This window comes from Pan paniscus, chromosome 9, assembly GCF_029289425.2.
Source record: "Pan paniscus chromosome 9, NHGRI_mPanPan1-v2.0_pri, whole genome shotgun sequence".
In the NCBI taxonomy this organism is placed as follows: Eukaryota; Metazoa; Chordata; class Mammalia; order Primates; family Hominidae; genus Pan; species Pan paniscus.
In genome coordinates this window covers 62754154-62775805 of record NC_073258.2, presented here as the reverse complement: position 1 = coordinate 62775805, position 21652 = coordinate 62754154, and the positions used below count along the sequence as shown (strand labels likewise).

The 21652-nt window shown below is 54.7% G+C and overlaps 1 long non-coding RNA gene across 1 annotated transcript; it reads right to left on the bottom strand.

Annotated features, from left to right (window-relative positions):
- Positions 1–341: 341 nt before the first annotated feature.
- On the bottom strand, positions 342–20298 carry LOC130540595 (uncharacterized). Its single transcript, XR_008954589.2, has 4 exons — positions 19236–20298; positions 10905–10991; positions 5282–5364; positions 342–2389 (listed from the first exon to the last, which is right to left on the bottom strand). It is a non-coding gene; the product is annotated as an uncharacterized LOC130540595 (long non-coding RNA).
- Positions 20299–21652: the final 1354 nt, after the last annotated feature.

Genomic DNA, 21652 nt, shown 5'->3' with positions numbered 1-21652 from the left:
TGGTGCATGCCTGTAATCCCAGCTACTCAGGAGGCTGAGGCAGGAGAATCACTTGAACCCGGGAGGCGGAGGTTGCAGTGAGCTGAGATTGTGCCATTGCACTCCAGCCTGGGTGACAGAGCGAGACTCTATTTCAAAAAACAAAAAACAAAAAATAAGGGATCAGTTAAATAATGTGCAGTCCTTCCATACAATGAAGTCATCTGCAGCCACAAAATAAGAATGAGGAACCTGTTTTGCAAGTGACATAGAACAATAATCAAGATGTGTTTTTAAGGGAAGAAAGCCAGGTACAGAGCAGGATGTGTGTGCATTTTAAAAGGATAACAAATGAGAATTCCTAGGAGGATGACGGTTTATACATAGAAGATCTCTGGAAGAACACACAAGAACTGGCAACAAGGTTCCCTCTGCAGAGGGGAACTGGGTGGTGGGGACCAAAGGAGGAGCGACTTTGCACTGTCGGTCCTTTTGGAATTTTGAATTTTGAATTTTGAATCATGTGAGTGCATTAGCCATTCAAAATGTAAATCATGTCTTCAAAAATAAATTCTTATTTCTGTACACTTAAAAAATATCCATTTTATGATTAGCCTCTCCTGGCCCAGACTGAGCTTCAAATGGGCTTTTGGCTCCATGTAAAGTTTCTAGGGGTAGAAATGGCCTCTAGGAATACTCAGAAGCTGGGCCCTGGTATCTTCAGTGAGTTAGGACCCCCCGGGGGCCCCAAGCCCACCCCAAAAGCAAGGGAAGGGGGACACTGAGGGGCTGCGTTAGCACCTGCCCATCCATCGCCTTGGAATAGTTGTGAAGTCCTTGTGGACAGGTAAGTCCTCATTACATTCTGCTCCACATCCAACTGAGGCTGGCAGAGAGGTGGGAGTGGGTGGGCGTGAATGGGCAGAGGAGGGTGCTGGGGTTGAGGTCACCAATTCCTCTCATGGAGAGGGGAAGGTTGAACATGCTATATCCTCCAGACATCCGTTATCAAATGCCTGCCTCCTCCCCTGGGAATTCTGACTCTGCTGATACCCAAAGTGTTCAGAATTCCACCAAGTGAAGATTCTCCTCATCACTAAGCATCTACTGTATACCTGTTCCAGGTGCTTTCCCTCTCGATGGCACAGGAGCCTGGGGCAGCCAGGACCTCAATCTTACCTGCCACACTCCTTGAGGGGTGCACCATGCTGGCACCTGCCCCTGGGAGAAGCAGGCACTCAGGCTGGCCCTGTCTCCAGTGCCCCTGGCTGGAGTCCCCTTCCTACTCCCAAGATTTAGTCCATCCTGATGCTGGAGTGCCTGCAGCCCCCAGTGGGCACGGCAGCATCACAGACACCCATGGCGGGCAGCAGGAGCTCCGCTGCCAGGAGACTGTCTCCCTGGATTCTGACTCTCTGAGGTGGCAACAATGTGGAGGAAGGAGGGTGCTGCCCACCGCCTCCCAGAGCTGGGGATGGTTGGTGCTGGGCTACTGGAAGTGGGATAAAGGCCCTCTGCCAGGACTGGTCACTAGGGACCAACTGCTATACAGTGACCCCTTCCTGGCCCTGTTGTTCAGAGAGGCACTGAAGGTAGGGTTCTCCCTAGGGACAAGGTGCTCGGGCACAGGTTTTCCTGCACTGTCAACACCAGGGGGTCTTCATTTGACTTCACAAGTGGGGAACTTGTCACAACGGGTAGTTATGGATTCATCGTGTGCCAGAACCTCACAGATTACCATTATAAACCTTGGGAGAAGCTGGGATGGATATCTTCATTTTGCAGAAACTGGGGTTCAGGGAGATGGGGACTTGCCCTGAAGTCACATAACTGACCCTAAAGCCCCAAACCTCTTCACTGACTCCCCACACTGACACACATACCACTGCCTCCTTCCCCCAGGCCTCTGTAGGTGCTTGTATGTCATGGGTCAGCTCAGGCATAGGGTATTGGAGCACAGGCAGACATAGGGGAAAGAGCACTCTGGGAAGTGTGCACAGCTTAAGCAAAAGCACAGAGGTGGGACCATTCAGAAGGGAAGTGTGAAACTGAAGTGTGAGAGTGAGAGGTGAGCTGAGGCTCCAAAGTGTGGAGGGCTACCCTGGGGAATGGAAGGTTAGCCAGGAAGGATGTGGTTTGAACACCAGGAGGGATGCCTATTCAGGGAGCCCTAGGGCAGCACCGGAGGCTTCTGGCTTGAGGACTGGCAAGATGAGAGGCATCTTCCCAGAAGAGATGAGCAGGGCGGCAGCAAGGCACCGGCTCAGGCGAAGAAGCCCTGGGGCAGGTGCAGAAGGTGGTAGTTCAAAGAGGCTTCTGGAGTCAGGATGGTTGGATTGAAGCCCAGTTGCTTACCAGCGCTGTGACCTTGGGCCAGTTACTTAACCTATCTGGGACTAAGTAATCTCATCTATAAAATGGATATGACAATGATGACGACAATACAGGTTGAATATCTCTTATCAGAAATACTTGGAGCCGGGCATCATGGCTCACACTTGTCAGCCCAACACTTTGAGAGGCCGAGGTGGGAGCCCACTTCTACAAAAATTAAAAAATTAGCTGGGTGTGGTGGTGCACAACTGTAGTCCCAGCTACTCAGGAGGCTGAGGCAAGAGGATCACTTGAGCCCAGAAGGCTGAGGCTGCAGTGAGTTATGATTGCACCACTGCACTCCAGCCTGGGTGACAGAGCGATACCCTGTCTCAAAAAATAAAAAAAGAAAAGAAAAGAAAAGAAAACAGGCTGGGCGCAGTAGCTCACGCCTGTAATCCCAGCACTTTGGGAGGCCAAGGTGGGTGGATCACCTGAGGTCAGGAGTTTGAGACCAGCTTGGCCAACATGGTGAAACCCTGTCTCTACTAAAAATACAAAAATTAGCCAGGCGTGTTTACAGGTGCCTGTAATCCCAGCTCCTTGGGAGGCTGAGGCAGGAGAATCGCTTGAACCCGGGAGGCAGAGGTTGCAGTGAGCCCACTCCAGCCTGGCCAACAAAGCCAGACTCCATCTCAAAAAACAAGCAGGCCGGGCGTGGTGGCTCATGCCTATAATCCCAGCACTTTGGGAGGCTGAGGCAGGCAGATCACAAGGTCAGGAGATCTAGACCATCCTAGCTAACACAGTGAAACCCCGCCTCCACTAAAAATACAAAAAATTAGCCAGGCATGGTGGCAGCTGCCTGTACTACCAGCTACTCGGGAGGCTGAGGCAGGAGTATGGCGTGAACCCAGGAGGCGGAGCTTGCAGTGAGCCAAGATCACACCACTGCACTCCAGCCTGGGCGACAGAGCGAGACTCCGTCTCAAAAGAAAAGAAAACAAAACAAAACAAAAAAGCGGGCCAGGTGCAGTGGCTCATGCCTATAATCCCAGCACTTTGGGAGGCCAAGGCAGGTGGATCACCTGAGGTCAGGAGTTCGAGACCAGACTGACCAACATGGAGAAACCCCGTCTCTACTAAAAATACAAAATTAGCCAGGCATGGTGGTGCATGCCTGTAAGCCCAGCTACTCGGGAGGCTGAGGCAGGAGAATTGCTTGGAGCTTGAATCCGGGAGGTGGAGGTTGCGGTAAGCCGAGGTCGCACCATTGCACTCCAGCCCAGGCAATAACAGCAAACTCCGTCTCAGAGAAAAAACAAAAACAAAAACGAAAACAAGTTTTGGATTTCAGATTTTTGGGGGAATATTTATATTATTCTTATCTGTTGAGCATCCCAAATCTGAAATCCGAAAGGCTCCAACGAGCATTTCCTTTTAGCATCAGTCGTGGGTACTCAAAAAGTTTTGAATTTTGGAGCATTTTGGATTTCAGATTTGGGGGTTCAGGATGCTCAATCTGTTCACGCATGGGGCTATTGTTAAGACAAAGTGGATAGACACATGTCCAGCACTCAGTGCCTGTTAGGACATAGTAAGCGTCCATCTGTCTCTGCGATTTGCTACTCATTATCATTACTACCTGTGACACTCAGCCCTGCCTCCCAGCCCTGGGCTGCTGGGACAGATTGTTTCTGTTTCCTGCTCTGAGAGGGAGCAGAGGGGACAACATGGGCCCAATGGGGAAGGAGGAGCCGCCCTCCCTGGAGATTGACGTGTCCCTGGCCCAGACCTAGAGGGACCTCACTGGTTTTAGACCCCTGCTAGGTGACCAGACAGACAAGGACTGGCCCTGGAGGCTGGATCCCTGCCACACCTGTCCTTGCCCCAATTCTAGGTGGGTGGGGAACTATACACCTGTTTCCCTAGTCAGGGATCACTGTGCCCACTTATCGAGGCCCCAGGTCAGACTCCTGTGTCCCCCTTGACACACCTGGGAAGAGGAGTGGGTGGGGTGATGTCTGGGCCATGGGCTGGTGGGCATGCCCCAGCAGCTCTAATGAGGCGTGTGAAGGCCACAGAGGCTGCCTTGGCAGCGGCACAGTCAATGAGAGGGCAAGGGAGAGGCGGGCCTGGCGTGACGGCCGTGGCAGTCATGGGCGATCAGCCCTTCGCCGACGGTTACTCGGGTGAGCAAGTGCGCTCCAAGCCATTCGGCTGTAATAACCCTAATCTGCTCATTACCACTCCCGGAGCTGACGGGTGACTCAGGCATGAGCTGCCAAGGGTTCCTGCCTTCGCAACCCCCATTCCACCCTCCCCCCTCACATCTGTGCAACAGCTGGGCTCCAGGACAGCCAGTTCCCAGCAGACTCTGGCACCATCTGCTTCTCCTGTGGGAGTCAGGCTCCGCAGAGGGTGTGCTCAGGGAGCCTCCTAGAAGAGCGGAGCTAAGGGACACCTGGTCTAGTGTTAGGGAGCTCTGTGTCTCACTCTGCTCCCCAGAGGGGGTGCAGGGGTCCAGGCTGGGGGCTCAGGAGGCTTGGGTCCTGATGGATGTTAAATGACTCATTTTCCCAACGCCTGAGACTCTAGGTCTCTCCATCTGCATGATGGAAGGACTGCCTGGCTCCCTCCCCACTTCTCCAGCCAACCAGACCTAGTGCCAGACAGTGTTTTTCCCATCTGAGGCCTGGGGCTCCTGTGTGTTGTGTGTTGGGGTGTGGGGTGCATTACAGGACACTTGAACTGCTGACTTCTATGGAGTGTGGACGGGGTGCAGTGGAAGGGGAAAGGGCAGAGGCACCACCTCCCAGTACCTTTTGCCCCACCCAGCCCCAGGCTGCCTATCAATTTGGGGGTTCTCAATCCTCCTCTCCTGCTCCTGCTGGCTTTTGAGACTTGTTCTGCATGGCTGCCCCTTCCTAGAACTGGGAGGACCATCAGGATCCTTGGTAGTCATGAGAGCAGCTTACTGAGCACCCACCTTGAACCCTTAGAAGGCATTGTGCTGGCAGTCCAGCAATCCAGCTAGGTTGGCGCTATCATCCCACTTCCCAGATGAGAGACCTGAGGCACAAAGGGGTTACAGAAGGTCACACCGTTAGCAAATGGCAGCTCTGGGGTATGAACCACAGTGCGTATGACTCTGGGTCTCCTCACAGAACTGCAGAACCACACGTAGCCCCAGTGTACAGTTGGAGATGGAAGACTCCCCTTCTAAAGAAGGAACACACTGAGACTGGAAAATCTGGCTGCCCCACATGACTCTGTGCCCACCTGGCATGCAGTAGACACTCAGCAATTGCTCAGGGCTCAAAGGGCTCATCAGGCAAACTGCTTAAATCGGAACTGCTCTGGTAGAAGCAAAGATGGGGTCCCATTGGCAAATTGCTCATAAACCTCTCTCCCAGCCTCTCATTTTCAGGTAATGAAATTGAAGTTGAAAGAGGGAAGGGACTCCCAGGGTCACTCATCAAGTTGGTGGCAGAGTCAAGACTAGAACTCATGTGGTGGGATGTCCCCAGGGGAGCAAGCCTGGAGAGGTCAGGAGCAGGTGGGAGGCTCTCTCCCCTCCCAGAGTGGGATGGGTCACGCCCCTGCCCCTTTCCTCAAGCTGAGCCAGAGAGACAGGGGAAGAGGCCTGGAGAGAGACGTGGCCTGGGCTGAGCCATCTGAGCACCCAATGGGCAAGTGCACTGGGCTCCATGGGCTCTCACCAGCCAGTGCCCTACATGGCCCTCTTGATGGCCTAGTCCAGGGACAGCCCGTGTGTGTGTAGTGCAGAGCCACCTCATTCCCCACTGTTGACACACCTGACTCCCTTATTCCATCGGCAAACACTGGGCCTGGAGAGACAGTCCAATTGGCTGGCAGTGTCCTCCTTCCAGCTCCCCTCCTTGCCTAAACAGACAGCTCTGTTTGTCCTCCCTGCCCAGCCACCAGGACTTCACTGTCACCCAGATCCCTGCCCTGTCAGCAGCTCGCCTCCTCTCACTCCCACAGAATCCCCGTGTCAGAGCTGGAGAGGCCCATGGGAAACTTTTAGGACAACCTCTAAGCCCCTACTCAAGCAACACCACCTCCATCATTTTTTTTTTTTTTTCGAGACAGAGTCTCGCTCTGTTGCCCAGGTTAGAGTCCAGTGGAGTGATCTTGACTCACTGCAACCTCCACCTCCTGGGTTCAAGCGATTCTCCTGCCTCAGCCTCCCGAGTAGCTGGGATTACAGGGGCATGTGCCACCACTCCCGGCTAATTTTTGTATTTTTAGTAGAGACGGGGTTTTGCCATGTTGGCCAGGCTGGTCTCAAACTCCTGACCTCAGGTGATCTGCCCGCCTCGGCCTCCCGACCTCAGGTGATCCACCCGCCTCGGCCTCCCAAAGTGCTGGGATTACTGGCATAAGCCACCGTGCCTGGCTACCACCTCCACTTTTACAGATAAAAAAAAACCAGAGGGGTGGCCAGAGCCATGTAGAACAGGAAGGCAGGCCTTGCATCCAACCACTCACTGCTGGGCGTGGCCTCTGTGTCCTGGCATGTGCTGTTTCTTCTGCTAGGACAGCCCTTCCTCGATGAAGCCTCAGCCCACTGAATGAATGACAACCTTGGCTGCACCTGCACGTCACCCGTGGCTGTCTCTATTGTGGCTCATGATGCCCAGCCCCCTTTCCATCACCCTACAAGCTTCTGAAGCCCCAGACCCAGGTTGGTTCATTGCAGAGCCCCCAGCTCTCAGCCCAAGGTGCCCAGGGAGAGATGCTGAAAAAGGCTTGGACATGAATGAATCAGTAGGCTTGAGCCAGAACAAATTCTCTCAATCCTGGCCCAGCTTGGACCCCCAAATCCCAATCCCTGTTCTCCTAGGCCAAAGCTATTCTGAGAGGTCTTTCAGGCCCCTATTTCCAGATCCCAGTGGGCTTTGAAGACATGGTCTCCCTTGCTTCCCCTGGGCCTCGGCCCCGCCTGGGCAGAGCCTTCTCTCAGTTGTTGTGGGTGAATCACTGGCAGGCTGTAAACAGCTCTATGGAGCACTGGCTGTACCACCAAGGCCCTGGCACTCATCCTAGCCGCGCCAGGGGGATCTAAAAGAAGACATGGCTCCCACGCACCCACGATGGAAAGGAGAAGGTGGAATAGAAACAGGGGGGAGGCTTCCAGATTTGCATACCAACACGTGCACAGGAGTCTGTAATGCAGCCCAGCCTAGGAGGGGACAAAACAGAACCTGGAGAATGAGAAGGGGATGAATCAGAAACCCTTCCAAGAGGAAGGGACCTGCAGCGAGGAGGTGGGGTGGCTTCTGGGAGTTTAAAAACCACCAGTATTTACTGAGCACCTACTATGCAACAGGGACTGCTCCAGGGCTGCAGGTACTGCCATGAACAAAACAAAGACCCCATGCCGCGCAGGACAGAAAAGCAGAGCAGGGCCAGGGAGGGTGTGGGCAGCTGCCTTATGCATCATTCACAAGATTCTGAAGAAGGAAAAGAGCTTGGAGACCTTTCCAGCCACTTAACAGATGGGGAAACTGAGGCCCAGAAAGGGCTGAGGAGTTGCCTGGAGTCGCACAGGAAGACGGGGCAGAGGCAGACCCCCAGGCCCTGTGGGTGGGCTCAGAGGTGAGGATGCCTCTTTGGACTTCAGAAAGGAGAGGCTTTGACCTTCAGTAAAGCCCTGAGCTCAGTCCCTCCCCATGTGGCCCAGGTGGGGACTCATTTCCAGGGTAGGCAGTTGGGGGCTGGCTCAGGGCAGGACCCCTCCCCTCCTGCCCCTCAGAGGAGGGATCCCAGGGCACTCAGAGAAACAGCAGAGGCTCGTGAGGAAAGAAACAAGTCACTCAGCGGTGGGCTCCCCAGGGCTACGCCTCCTCCCCTCCCCGTCTGTAGATGGGCAGCTCTGACTCCAGGCTTTTGGCCTTTCCAAGACCAAAAATGTAGCTTCCTTTCCTCCCCCAGGAGCAGCCAGCTGGGGCCGCCAGTATGGTCTGGCGTCTGGAAACTCAGACTTCTTCCAGCCCCACACCCCACCTACACCAGCCCCAGCGCAGAGCTTGATGTCTGCTGAGTGACTCGCTTTCTGTGGCTTCAACAGCCTCGGCCGCAGCAGGGTCAGAGCGCGGGCACCGACTTTTCAGGCTGTCGCTCTGCTAAGTGAACATTAGACCCACATTACACAGCCGCTGAAATTTGTGGCTGCCTCCTACAAGCCATTTGATAAGCCCTTATTGTCACCTCCCCCTGGTTTGCGTGCATCCCCAGGGACTGGGGCAGCTTGTTCACTCAGAGCCAGGGCGCTGCCAGGGGGCAGAAGCGGGGCATGGGTGGCACAGAGCCCTGGCTGGGAGCTGTGGCCCACTTGTGTTGCCTTGAGCATGACGCTTGCCCTTTCTGGTTTCACCTGGAAATGGCTCTCCAGAACGTGACTCAGCTTCCCTGTTCAGCCGGCCCCCTCACTGGTCCATTCCTAGGCACAGTCCTGGGCTCTGGACAAAGCAGCCTCTTCTGAGGTCACTAAACCAGCCCCCAGCCCTAAACCTGCCCCAAACAATTTGTCATACCAAGACTCTTGGACCTCTTCCCAGAGCTTCCCAGTATCCCTACTCCAAAGCTATCTTTCCCTTTTCTAAGCTCACCTCGCCTTGTCCAGGCTCTGTCCAGACAGCGTCCTCGGCCATTGCACAGGTGGGTACTCCAGGGGGGTGGGGGCCTCCTTTACATTGGACCCCCCTGCACAGGACTGACAAATAGTTGATCTCTATAGATGCCCATTCAGTCACTCACCAATTCAACAAACAGCTCTTTGGGCCAGCTTTGTATTCAACTCCACACTGGGTCTGGGGATAGATATTAGAGGCTGACAAGGCACAGCCTTACCCTCAAAGAGCTCCCTGTCTGAGGAGGAGAAATACGACAAAGCAGGTGATTCATGCCCTAATGGGGGAAACCCTGGGAGCAGTGGGAGCACACAGCAGTGCTACCTAACCCTGGGGAAATAAGGGAAGGCTTCCTGGAAGAGGCAACATCTAAACTGAAACTTGAAGAATGAGTAAGAGTTAGCCAGATAGGGGAAGCAGTTCCAGAAAGTGGGAGCACCCAGGCAGAGTTCTGGAGTCTGGAGACAGCACATAGATTCTGGGAACTCGCAGGAGTCAGGCTGGCCTCTTTTCTTCTTCTATTGACTGCCTTTTTCCCACCCCACTAAGAAAGGAGGACAGATAGTTCTCTCCCACTGGGTGGGCTTCCCAGACCCCTATTCCTGCCGGAAGAGGCCCGATAACTCCCAGATGGCTGGTCACTTACCACATGCACCTAACTTGCCCATCACTTCTCTGCTCTGAGCCTCAGCCTCATCTGTCAAATGGGGTGGGGCACTTATGCTCCTATGTCATTCTTACGAGAGACCTGGAGGAGAGAAGAGAAGGCCCAGCCCTTCCCCTGCCTAGCTAGGGGTGCAGCCCGGATTGGGCCTGGGTCTGCAGGGGGAAGTGGAGTGGGGGAGACCCTGAATGCTATTGCCCACCAATCTGAGCCCAGGCCAGCCGCAGACCCCTGGCTTCTCTCCCATCTCAGGAGACTTTCTCCCTCAGCCCCCTCACTCCCAGCCACGTTGGATGATGATAAAAAAAGAAAAGAAAGAAATGGTCCTCCCACTACCTGGCAGGCATGCCCACGATGAGAAATGCCTTTCCAGGGGAGCGTGGTCTCTGCAGAGCCCTTGCCAACCCCCAGCCCTACCTGTCGTGATCCTCTGGCTGCTCCCCTATATTTTCTCCCCCTACTCCCACCTCCACCTCACTGGCTGGAGGGGAATGGGGAAAGAAAACAGCCTTCATGGTGGGGCTGAGGACTCAGAGACTAGGCATGGGGAAATGGGGGGCAGAGGGTGGGAGGGGAACCCCAGGACCAGCTTGAAGCAAGTCATTCTTCCCTTCCTGGTTTATAGGGAGGCAGAGGTGAGGAGTGGGAGTGGAGTACCTGACCATCAGACACTCTAGGCCAAATTCAATGCCCGGAAAGGGCTGGGCCCCAGTGAAGGGCTCAACAAGCTTATGGGATTAGATCAGAGAGCCAGGGGGACATCAGGAATGGTCTTATCCAGCAAAGGTGCAAACTGAGGTCCAGAGAGGGGCCAAGACTTCCCCAATCACACAGCAAGTTAGAGGAGGCCGAGGCAGGACTAGAACAGGGCCTTCTGTATCCAGTCCCAGTGGTGGGAACGGAATGCAGGATAACTTAGAGGACCGTGACAAAGCCAGGCCAGGCTGCCATGGAGGTCACGGTCCAAGCCTGACCACAGCTTTTATTCCTCCCCTACACGCTGGGCTCCTGTCCCACCAACTTGGATGCACTCACAGGGAGAAGAGACATTCTTGCCTGGATCTTCCGGGGAGCCAGATTTCCAGGTCTTTCAATTTCCAGAATTGCAGAAATGCTGGAAGGAACCGCCTGGATCACCTACTCATGAGAGAACTCAGGCCAAGGAGAGGAAGGGCATGCCAAAGGTCACCCCAGTGAGTGACCCATGCATGTCTCAGGCTCCCAGACCAGGGCTCTTTCTGGTGTATCACAGTGGTTAGGAGGCCAGGCTATGGATGGGTCTGACATACCTGGGTTCAAATCCCTGCTCTGCCATTCACTGGCTATGGGACCTCACTTTACTTCTTAGTCATTTATCTGAGCCTCAGTTTCTCCACCTGTAAAATGGAGATGGCAGCACTTACTACATAGGGTGCTACAAGAATTTAATGCAACAACATTAGCTCCAAGGGGACAGACTCTGTCTCATTCACCACTGTCTTCTTAGCATCTAGAACACTGCTCAGCACATAGTAGGTCCTCAACAAAATGGAACAGTCATTATCACGCTATACTATGCTGCTCTGGCTTGACATCAGTAGCAGGGGCAGAAAGGGGATGACCTCTTTTATTCCACTGGCCCCTGAAGAGAAGCCAGAGTCTGCCTGTTGCAGAGGGAGGCCACCAGCCATGTTAGAAAGAATGGCTGTGCAGCCTTAGACAAGTCCCCTGCCCTTTCTGTTTGGTTTCCCCCACGGCACAAGAAGGGCATTGCTAAGTGATGACTTAAGTCTCCCAGCTTGAAGACTGCTCCTGGACCCTGTGCCATGGCCCTACCTGAGATACTTAAATTTTCTCTTCTGGGATGCCCAGAGGGAGGGGCTGAGGGGCAGGGCTGGGCATCCCAGATGAGAAAAGGGGTGGGGACGGGGCAGTGGCCAGGCTCTGCCAGGCTCCTGGGATCCTGTGCTCTATTAGCCAGTCAGCTTATAGGACACAGGAGTGATCAGGGCAGCCAGGCGTCAGTGCAGGCACCAACCTCCACTGGGGCCTGAGAACAAAGCTTCTGGTGGTTGCTGGCTGGTTCATTAAGGGGATGAAGGGCAAGGCTGGAGACTTGCTGAGCACTTCATCTGCCCCCACCACCAGCCCAGCCTCACACTACGTGGCACTTAGTGGTTCCCTCCCCAGCAGGCACCGAGGAATGGTGAGGAACCTTGAAGCTCTCATAACAGTCTCCAGTGCCCGCTCTGCCCATTAGCTCCTGCTCCTTGTGGCTCTTTATTGTGAGGGAGGCTTTATTGCTACCTCCGGGTTGTAGGGTGGAGGGTAAAGTTTTAGGAGCAAGAGGCCCTGGCTGGGCATGACAGAGCAGGTTCCCTGCAGGACTGTGAGCCCCCTCCCAGGGCTGCCAGCTCCCAACCTGTGGTCTTGCTGTGGTTTGTTGCCAGCCAAGCCACATTTGTCCCCATGAATGCTCTTGTCCCCTACACACACACACACACACACGCTGACCACACCCTCAGCAGAGCCCCACCCCACTCCTGGCATCAGGGCCTCTGGGGAGGCGCTAGACAGCAAGTCTATTTTCCAGGGGGTTTCAAAGGCCCAGATCCCGAGGTTCATGAGTCCAGAAAGCTCTGGGCTCAGGAGAAAACAAAGCAACACCTTTCCCTGACTCCTTGGAGGAAATGGCCTCCAGGGGCCAGGGAGGAAAAACAGGAAGGGCCAGGCTGAGGAGGATGTCCTGAGGGTGGGGTTGGGGAAGAGGGCCAACCTATCCCTGTCTTCCTCCCTACACTAGTGGGCTCTGGGGAGGGAGTGGCCAGTGTGGTCCTGGCCTTGGGCTGCACTAGGGACTGTCCTGGGCTGCACTGGGAGGTCTGTTCTCAGCTGGTGGCCGCCCACCTGAGAGCTTCCTCAGGGATCCCAGTTCACGTGATGGGAGCTGAGCCCTGGGGTTAGAGAGTCGGAGTCGTCCGCGCGCGGGGGCAGAGCGGTGACACCTGCCCTCCTCTGCCCACTCCTTGGCATGTGGGGGCCCAAAGCAAACTCCCCTCCCCTCATTCACCCTTCATTCTGCATTCACTGAGCCCTCCTCAGTACAAACTAGCAACAACAGAGTAGAGGATAGCAATAACACAGAGTGCTTCCTCCTACTTCCGCCCCTACTTTACAGATGAGAAGACTGAGGCATGCGGACAATTAACGAAAACAAACAAAAACTTTGCCCAGGTTACACAGCCAGTGAGCACGGGAGGAGAATTCAAATGCTGGCTGCCTGACTGCACGGGGCTTGCTGGTAACCCTTTCCTACAGCAGTAAAGGCTTAAACCTCAGTGGGGTCAGGGAGCCCCGGGAGCCCGGAGGTGGGCAGCTGACCCCAGCCCGAGTGGGGCAGAAAGGCTCACGGCTGGTGATTCTTCACACTTACCACTGAGTCTGTTCACCCTCCCTTGCTCGTGGGCGATTCATGCTTTCTCACGATCTCCTCTCCTCAAACCCCACCCCACCCTCCCCCGTCCTCACTGTCAGCTGTTGACCTTGTTTCTCACTCCCTGAAGACAATCCAGTCTCTCAGAAGTACTTCCAGATTTACACGGACACATCCGCCCCCACCAGCCTCTGCACCCACACATTGTCTCCCCGAGTCCTAGGAGAGATGACTGCCCACGCCTGCCCTCACCCACCACCCCAGGCGGGCACCAGAGCCCAGTCCCTCTGATCAGCAAGTCATCCCGTCCCTCTTCACCGGACCATTCCTGTCAGTGGCTGTTTTTCCTTCCATCTTACACATACCTGCTCTTGATCCTGCTTCCCCTGCGGCTGCCACCTAATTCCTTGTTCCCCTTTGCAACAAAATTCCTCCCAGAGTTGTCTCTATCCACTATCATCAGTTCTTCTCCTCCTGTTCTCTCTTAAACCCACTCCAATCTGGCTTTCATCCCCACCACTCTATCAAAAATACTCCTATGGGCCAGGCATGTTGGCTGATACCTGTAAGCCCAACGATTTGGGAGGCCGAGGCAGGAGGATTGGAAGCCTGGAGTCCGAGACCAGCCTGGGCAACACAGCGAGACCCTGTCTCTACAAAAAAAATTGTTAAGGCTGGGCGCGGTGGCTCACGTCTGTAATCCCAGCACTTTGGGAGGCTGAGGCGGGCGGATCATGAGGTCAGCAGATCAAGACCATCCTGGCTAACACTGTGAAACCCCGTCTCTACTAAAAATACAAAAAATTAGCTGGGTATGGTGGCACATGCCTGTAGGCCCAGTTACTCGGGAGGCTGAGGCAGGAGAATTGCTTGAACCTGGGAGGCGGAGGTTGCAGTGAGCCCAGATCACACCATTGCACTCCAGCCTGGGTGACAGAGCGAGACTCTGTCTCAAAAAAAAAAAAAAAATTAAAATTTAGCCAGGCTTGGCGGCACACATCTGAAACCTCAGCTACTCAGGAGGCTAAGGTGGGAGGTGGGAGGATAGCTCAAGCCCAGGACGTTAAGACTGCAGTGAGCTAGGACCATACCACTGCCCTCCAGCCTGGGTGACAGAGTGAGACCCCATCTCAAAAATAAATAACTAAATAAAATGCTCCTATCAAGATCTCCAGGGGCCTCCCCATGGCGAAACTCAGCTGTGGGTTCTCAGTCTTTCTGCCGCTTGCCCCCGACCCCATGACATTTGGCAGTGTAGCCCTCCCTCTTCCCTGAAACACTCTTTCCACTGGGCTTCTAGGCCACCTGCTGTACTCACTTGGTTTTCTGTTACCTCTCTCACCTTTCCCTCTCTGTCTCCTTTGCTGTTTTTTTCTCTTCTTCCAGACAGCCCAACATGGGGTGCCCCAAGCCCAGACTTTGGTCCTGATCTCATTCCTCATTCCTCTGGTGAGCTCACCCAGTCTCATGGCAACAGCATATATACACCAATGACTTTCACATCCATACCTCTAGCCTGGACCTCACATGTTCCACTGTCCACTCAGCGTCCCCTCCCTGCACTAGATAGCTCAGGTCCAACATGTGCCAAGCTGAGCGCCTGTTCTCCCTTACAAAACTCGCTCCAACACATGCCTTCTCCACAGGATGCCACCTTCCCCAGTGGGCAAAAATTGGTTCTTGGGGGGACAGAAAAATATTGATATTACAATGGTTTGTAATTTTCCAAAGGGCCAAAGTATATGAACATGTATACATTATAGCTATGGTGGTAAAATTCCATTGTGGGCCGGGCGTGGTGGCTCACGCCTGTAATCCTAGCACTTTGGGAGGCTGAGGTGGGTGGATCACCTGAAGTCAGGAGTTCAAAACCAGCCTGGGCCACACAATGAAACCCCGTCTCTACTAAAAATACAAAAATTAGCCAGGCATGGTGGTGTGCACCTGTAATCCCAGCTACTCAGGAGGCTGAGGCAGGAGAATCGCTTGAAACAAGGAGGTGGAGATTGCAGTGAGCCCGTAGCCCATATCACGCCACTGCACTCCAGACTGGGCTACAGAGCAAGACTCCATCAAAAAAAAAAAAAAAAAAATCCGCCACAGGGAGAAGTGATTAGAGAAAAACGTCTTAAAAGGCTCCTGAGGGTGGGTGATGGTGAAAAACTGATTGAGAAAGGGCGCTGCTCCAACACAAACCCCATTTCAGCCAATGGCAATCCAAGCCTTCCATGGCTCAGGCCAGAGCCTTGGACGCGATGATCTTGGCTCCTCCCTTTTTGAAACAACCCACGTCCAATCCATCAAGAAATCCAGTTGGTTCTGCCTTCAAAATAGATCCAGAATCCAAGCCCTCCCAACCACCCCCACAGCATCTACCCTGATTCCAACCACCATCACGTCTTGCCCGGATTAGTGCAGCAGTCCCCTGACTGGTCTCCCTGCAGCTATCCCCACTCCCTACACACACACACACACACACACACACACACCCAGAGTGATCTTTTTACAATATAAACCAGCTCATGTCCTTCCTCTTACAAAAAACACTCCAGTTGCTTCCCATCTCCCTAAGTTTTCACAGTGACCTGTCCTCGCCTCTCCCCCGACACTCTCCTGACCACCTCCATCCTCCCTCTGCTTCAGCCCCACAAGCCCCCTTGCTTTCCTCCAACAAACCAGGCATTATCCCACCCTACAGCCTTTGCACTGGCTGTTCCCTCTCCCTGGTACACTGTTATCCAGACAACTGCAGGGCTAAATCCCTCTCCTCCCTCAAGTCTTTGCTCAGATGCCACCTTCTCAGTGAAGCCTGTCCTCACCACCCTGTCTCAACATTGCAATCCACCCCCAGATAACCCTCACTTCTCTCCACCTTTTCTTTTTCCACAACACTCATCACCTTCTAACACACTATAACATTTCCTTCTTTTGCTCATTGCTGATTGCTACCTTCCTCTGCTAAATGCCAGCTCCTGAGGGCAGGGATGTTTGTTTTGGTCACTGCTGCATCTTCAGCATGAGAACAGAGCCTGGAACACACTAGGTGTGCCTGATACACCCTGGACACTCACTCCAGCCTCCTGCCATATCTGCTTTCTGATTTTTCCCAGATGGGAGGTTCCATCATATCTCCCCACCTTTGAAATCACATTTCCCTGTCCCTGAAATGCTCCCCACGCCCCTATCCCTTAGTGAGCTTTTTCTCAGCCTCAGAACTCTCTCAAAGATGACTTTGCCTCTCTGGTTAGGTCAGGAAGGGCCCTGCCTGCCAGACAGGGAATCTGAGCTTTTTCCTAAGAGCAGTTAAGGATCCATGGAAGGGCTTTGAGCTGGAGAGAAACCTCGTCACACTTGCGCTTTGCTGCCCTTAGGACAGTGGGCGGGAAGGGAGCCAGGCTGGAGGCAGAGGAGGAGACCCAAGGAGGAGGTCGATGCAAGTTGGGAGGACCGGGGCTAGGGCCATGAATGAGGGGCAGGGGAGGCTGGAAAGGACTGGAGCCAAGAAGGAAAAAGACCAGGACTCACCACCAGTGAAATGTGCCAGGTAAGGAAAAGAGGGAAAGTAGGGACATGGCCAAGGTCTCTGCTTTCAGGGTCAGGGTTGTGGTGGTGCCTCAGCTAAGGACAGGTCACGGGGGAGCATGCATCAGAGTCCTGTGTGAGAAGCTTCTCTCTCACTACAGCTTCCATCCCCTTTCACTGAAGCATCTTGCACCCCAACACTTCTGGCCATAAAGGAAGAGGTCAATGGGGATTTGGAGAGGGATGGGCCTTCCCCAGGGGAATCCAGACCTCAGACCTGGAGTGGAGGGAAGGGGCTCACACAGAGGTCTTTTTCAGAAAACAGGCCTTAAGGCTGTTCCCCAGAAATTAGAGAGGAACTTCCGGCCGAGAAGCCCACACTTGCCTCATGTTCTGCATGGCCTTGTTTGACCAGAAAGACAAACAGGACAGGGAGTGGCCTTTGTGACATTATGAGGACTCCCCAATTCAGCCCAGGGTGTGGCAGTCAAGAGAGGACCAAAGGCATCCCCTAGTCAGACACAGCTGTCCTGGAGCATCTCCCTGGAGGAGCCAGAGACCCTCAAAATCATCTCATGGTATGTCCTCATGTTGCAGATGGGGAAACTGAGGCCCAGAGAGAGAAGCAAATTGCCACAGGGCACAGCTGATATTACCATGAGGGAACTGAGGCCACAAGGAGAGGACTTATCTGGTCTGATGGGGATGGACTAATAATAGCCCCGATATTTGTACAGTTATTTTCTTCCCAGGTGTTCAGAGCACTGCACGTCCATGATCTCATTTGTCCACAAGACATCCCTCTGGGATGGGTGACAAAGCGACTTCATGCAGATGTGAAAATGCTCTGTCATCCCCCGCCACCTGGCCCCAATAACCTTAATTTTCTTTTTCAGTCTCTATTATGTCCCCTTTCTTCCTGTAACCAATTTAATTCAGCAAAGATTTACGAGGCTACTGCTTGGTGCAAGGTGCTGGGCATTTGGGAAGCTTCAGGATTTCCCCAGGGCCAAGGTCATTGCTCTGCTTTCTGTGGTCCCAAAGCACTGTGTTCAGACCTGCCTTTGTACACATCCTATTGTTTTTATACAGCTACCATCCTGGAGGGCAGGGCTTGGTCTTGTTTAAGCTTGCACGCCCGCATGGTGCTCAGGCCAGGGCCTGGCGTTCGGGAGCCTGGAGAAATCCTTGCCCAGGGCCATGTTTCCCTGAATCCACCTGTTAATGCACTTGTCGCACTGTATGACAATTACCCAGAGAAAGAGCAGGATTCTGTATATGCAGTGCCTAGCACATAGCAGCTACGTCATTAATGTTTGCTGAATGGATCAATAAAAAACCTGAGAGGAGGAAGATAAAGGTGGATAGTAAACGGGCGATCCTTGCCCTGAAAGAGCTCCCAGTCCATTGCAGGGGTGGAGGAGGTGGACAGAAAGCAGGATTGATGAGCTGTATAAATGCTATCAGCGTAGACAACTCCATCACCGAAATGCTGAGAAGTGCCATGGGGCTACAGAAGAGGAGCATTCAAACTCACCTGGGAGAATCAGGGATGGCTCCCTGGACAAAGTGACAGTGAAGATGGGCTTTGAAAGGTGGAAACCCATAGGGAGAAACTCAGTTTTTAGCTGAAGGCAGGGCACTGGGCAAGACGAGGAAGTCAAAAGTCATCCTGGGGCAGACTCCATCTCAGGCTAACCTGCTCCTTCTGCAGGCATGGGGAGCCATCGAAGGCCCGGGGGCTGAGAAGCCAGCAGAGCAATTGGATCTTGTGTCTCAGAAAACCACAGGGAGGCCAGGCGAGGTGGTTCATGCCTGTAATCCCAACACTTTGGGAGGCCCAAGATGGGCGGATCATTTGGGCTCTAGACCAGCCTGGCCAAGATGGCGAAACCCTGTATCTACTAAAAACACAAAAATTAGCCAGGCATGATGGCAGGCGCCTGTAATCCCAGCTACTCAGGAGGCTGAGGCACGAGAATGTCTTGAGCCTGGGAGATGGAGGTTGCAGTGAGCTGAGATCCTGCCACTGCACTCCAGCCTGAGTGACAGAGCAAGACTCTGTCTCAAAAAAAAAAAAAAAGAAAAGAAAGAAAAGAGAAAAGAAAACCACGGGGAGGGAGGGCACTGGATGGAAAAGACTGGGGGAGGCAAGCGACTGGGCAGGAGCCAGGTGAGGCGGAGGCTGATCGGCTTGAGTGTCTGACTTAGGGAGGTGGCTCAGGAGTCTGAGAACAGGGTGTGAGAGGCTGGGAAGAGAAAAGGGTCTGAAGGATATGGACAGTAATTAGGTGTGGGGGAAGAGCAGTGGGAGGATTTGGGGAACCGATGTGGAGCTTGAGAGAGTGATGGGGTCTTAGCAGCTGTGGGGTGACCCCAGGGAGGTGATGTTTCCTCCACCTGGTGGAGAGGCTTCACTAAGTACACAGCTGCGGAGCTTGGGAGGGAGGTCAGGGCCCCAGAGACAGTGCTGGGAATGGGGATGAAGCAAAAGCTGAGGCCGTGGGCGTGGATGAGGTCACGAAGAGAGTGGGTGAGAAAGAGGGAAGAGAGGACGGAGCCTTGGGGGACGCCCACCGTTGGGAGGGGTGGGAGCAGGAAGAGAGCAGGAAATGAAGCAGCCACGGAGCTGGGGGTCCCTCATTCTTCCTCCCTTCCAGGGCGCCTGGCCTCTGCGCCCCCTCACCTCCCACGGGCCACATCCAGCTGAGGAGCAGGCTCTGTTGCCTGCTCAGCCTCCAGGAGAGCTCCGAGGACTCGAAGGCAGGAAAGCTCAGGGGTTGAAGGTTTGGGTTCTAGACCTGGTTGGAGCTGGCGTGACTCCCACCTGTCCCTCCACCCTGCCGGCTGCCCGTCCTCTGGCAGGCCACGCCCCAGGCAAGCCACGCCCCTGACAAGCCACGCCCCTCGCCTCAGCCCTCTCACCTTCCTAAGGGGATCACAACGGGACTTCTGTGACTATTAAGCGGGATAATGCGTGTTATGCACTTGGCACCCGGGCCTGGCAGTCCCTCAGAGCTCAGTAAGTGCTGCCGGCTGCTCTGATGATTATTATAGAGCAGGATTGGATTCTGGCGCTCAGGGTGGCAGAACCAAGGAGCCCAGCAGCTCCCCCAGAGGCCTTGGTGAGGGAGAGGGCCTGGCCACCTGAACTCGCCCAGCTCTCGGAATGCTGGGGCCCCTCCCGTCATCCTCCTGAGCCCAGAGCCAGGGATCGCGGAACCGGGACAGTCACAGCTCTCCCGGTGCAGATCACCCTTCCACCTGCGAGGGATAGGCCCCACCCCCACTGAGGTCTTCAACTCCAGCTAGGGCAGAGGGTGGGGCCTCAATCCTGGGGTTGGGGATCCCTCAGAGAGTCATGTCCCCCGCCCCCCATCTGTGTACCGTCCCCCTCCTCCCTCCGGGCCGGCGTGGACGGGTCCTCTCAGGTCCGCGGTAATTTGTCTGCTCACGCGGGCTCCGCGGCACCCCCTCCGCGCACGCGCATCTCTGCCCCGGGCCGGATACTCGGGGCACTCTGGGTGGGTCCGTCCAAGTTGCAGAGAAAGACTTCAATGCTGGGGGCGCCCGTCGCTGGAGGGGCAGGCCTCGAGCCCAGGCCGGGCGTTTGCCGGCGCTCAGCTATTAAGAGCGGAGACGCCTCGTCCCCCGCCCCCCAGGAATTCTGCAGCTGGGACTCAGCCCAGGCGCGCCTTCTGCGCGGCCCTGGAGGACCAGGAGCGCGGGCGGCGAGTGGTGCTGGCTGGGGTGGGGCTGCTGGAGCAGGTCTTGGGTTGGTGGATTCTGGCTCCTGCCCCCTCACACACCAAGGCCTGAACCCTGGACTTCTCAGAGCCTCAGTTTCCCCTTCTCAGCCTCAGCCTCAGACCTGGAAACAGGTCAATTGCTATCATCGTGGGCCTGCATGCCTGTCTGTGCAGCCTCAGCTGGGCGGGAAGAAGAGTCACGGCCCGCTGAAGGCTGGGGAACAGGTCCCCCACCCCACACTACCAGACTCGGCCTGGGCTCCCTGAGAGGAGCGGGGCTTGACCCCTCTACCAGCTGGGCTCGGGTCTGGGGTTCCAACTCAGGCCAGAGTCGTTCAGCGCTGGGAGGCCCCCATTAACTAGGCCACCCCTGGGTATGGGCGGTGGAGGCTAGAGCTGACTGGCCTGGGTCCCCGGGGGAGGTGGCTGCAAGGCCCAGGGCTTTGAACAAACCACAGAAGGTTTCTGCAATATCAAAAGAGCTCTTAGAGACTAATCATGTGGGGGGAGGGGGGACAGTTGGCGAAAGAGCTTCTGCTTGGTTCCCATCAGCAGAGGATCAAAAAGCATTTGGTCAAAGAACCTTTAAATACCTTGAAAGGCAGGTGAAGCCAGTTCAGTGGGTTCCAAGAGGGATTGAAATGCTGGTCTGAGCTGCAGACAAACTGGCACCAGCCACAGGAAATGCTGGGGGAGGGGCCCACTGAGGCAGGAGGGAGAAAAGGTGTGGATAGACCAGCAACCCACCTCCCTAACTGTCCCCTCTTCCCCCACACCCAAAAGTCACTGCGGAGAGGATGGGGAGGGCAGAGAACTGGGTTCAGACTGACAGCTGGAAGCAGTCTTGCAGGCTTCTGGGCCAGGGGCTTTTCATCTGGAACCCGAAGGACCCCCACCCCAAACACACACCCAATTATGGGCAAAATGTTGTGTCTGTGTTTGTATATGCACTTTTCTAGGGAGGAGAGGTCCACTGACTTCATTAGATTTTCACAGGGGTCCAAGACCCAGTCAAGATTAAAAAACAACATCCTATGGTACAGACTGGTAAAATGAGGCTCAGAAGGACTGAGGGGCTGACCCCGGGTCACTCACCTAGTAATCAGCAAACTGAGGTGTTTCCACAGTGCATCCCAGGAAGGGGATCTCAGTAGCCCCCATGGCCCTCAGTCAGTCTCAGGGGTCCCAGAGCTGCCCAAGGGGTAGGGAATGTCTCAGAGCAGAGGCCCAAGGCCAAACTTCTGCCCAAGCCTGGGGCTGTCCCAAGGCAGAAGAAGGAATACCAACTTTAATCTTTTAAGGGTGGTGAGGGATTTGAGGGGCTGAGCCAAACACTTGGGGAGTGTCAGGGTGA